A 1,948-nucleotide genomic window follows, 5' to 3' on the forward strand; every position below is an offset into this window, starting at 1 on the left:
TTCCCTTTCAAGTGAAGTGATTGGAAGCAATTTTTCTACCTGCCCACACCACCAGTCTCTGCTGCATTCAGCTGGTCTTGTCCTGGGATTCATCCTGGAAGGCAGCTTGTATGCTGATAACTAAACAAAAAGGGCTTGGATTTGCTCCCAGCTCTCTCAGATGTGCTGTGTTGCCTTGAACATGTTCCTTCACCTGCTGGGCATTCATAAAGTGCTCTGAGCTAAGGCCCTGCAAATGGTAGAAGTAGTGCTACTCTGTTTTAATTAACATCCTGCCAAGTGGTGTGTTCAGAGGCAGCTTGGATCTCTCATTATCCTGCATTCCTCAAACAGACAAAGGTCACAGCAGGCTGCCAGCCCTGGCTGAAACCCATTTTTGAAGTGGTCTAACCCACAAGGGAGGAGGAACATCTTTAGAACAGCAGTGAAATTAATCTCTGGGGAGGGAGGGGACTTCATTGAATTATTTGTCTGTTAGCTGCACCAAAAACCTGGGGAAAGGATGCCCCTACTCACGACTCACATGCTACATGCTCTGTTGTCCCACATGCAGAGATTCAGGCAGTAGAAAATTTCTATGCAAAAGCAATTTTAAGATCTTTAAGATTTGTAGAGGCGCCTTTTTGTGCTATTCTCTAGGGAGTTGTCCAGTAAACCTGCTCTAGTTTCTGCTATAGGATTTTTGGAAGGTCAAGATTCTTGAATTCCTTCCAAATCCAGTGAACATGTTTTGAATGAAAAAAAAAACAAAAAAACCCAAGACTTAAGCTGAACATCCTCTGTACATAAATAAATTTTGTTATTTTACTGGGGATTCTCCTCCAAAAACCATTGTGTGTTTTTGGCTTCTAGACAGCTTAGCTCCATATCCCTCTCCTGTCCCCCCAAACTCCCTGCTTTTTTTGTCTTCCTTTCACTGTGAGTGGGAGGGAGAAGAGTTTTCCAGCTGAAGGGAGGAGAAGCTGTTGCCATTTTTCTCCTGTTGTCTCTCTGTAACAGAGTTGACCATCATCACAATCTCTGCTGACCTCCCACAGAAGTCCCCTCTACTTGCAGGAGCAGATTCAAGTTATCTCTAAACCATTTTGCTTCAGGAGTATTTCTATACGGAGCATGAGCCTGTGGGGAAAGGGAGGGAGGTCTTGCTTGCGGGGCCCATTGGGTTGGTTGTTATTTGGTGAGCTGCCCCATCCCAGGGGGATGGAGCACATAGCCAGGGTGACAGTGTTCATCTGCAGAGCAGCCAACCCAAGCAGGGCCAGAGCTCATCACCCTTACAGACTGCATCTCGCAGGCAGGTGGGCAAAGGTTTCCAAGAGCTGGGCTGTGAAGCTGGGCAGGGTCTGCCTGGCAGAGAGCTGCAGGAACAAAGGTAATTTCTTGCCCCTGGCTTTGGGCCATCTGCCCCAAGATCTTGGGAAGCTGCAAAAATGTAGGTACCCAGCCATCTGTGGTGGGTGCAGGGGCTGTTTCCACCATATGTCCACTTTAGATCTGGAAGAAAGCCTAGAGGTGATTTTGCTATGGTGGGAACTGGGAGTTCTGGCAGACACCTGTGTGCTGATGCCAGGACAGAAATGCCCAAATCTCATGGCACTCGCGTAACCCAGAAGAGGCCAATATTTCAACTTAAGAAGCACTCATAAGATGTGAGTCAACTGTTTCATGGCTGGAAGGTGGACATTGTGTTGAGATCTGAAGCAGTTGCCCAGGAGGGGACAATGGGTAGGAGGCAGCCTTCACCTCTGGCCTTTTAACCCTGTGTAGATTAAAGCAATGGAGCACAACTGGGCTTGGAACAGAGACCTACCTTCAAATCTGAAAGCATCCTTAAACAGCATTTGACTGTAGTACCCCATGGGGTTGCTTCCCTGCCTCCCATGGGGGGCTGGTAGTTTCTCCTCACTCAAAAAGTACCATCAGGGCACAGCAGCTGGCTGCCCACTTC

This window comes from Chaetura pelagica, unplaced genomic scaffold (genome assembly GCF_000747805.2).
Source record: "Chaetura pelagica isolate M959 unplaced genomic scaffold, ChaPel_1.0 scaffold115, whole genome shotgun sequence".
Taxonomy (NCBI): domain Eukaryota; kingdom Metazoa; phylum Chordata; class Aves; order Apodiformes; family Apodidae; genus Chaetura; species Chaetura pelagica.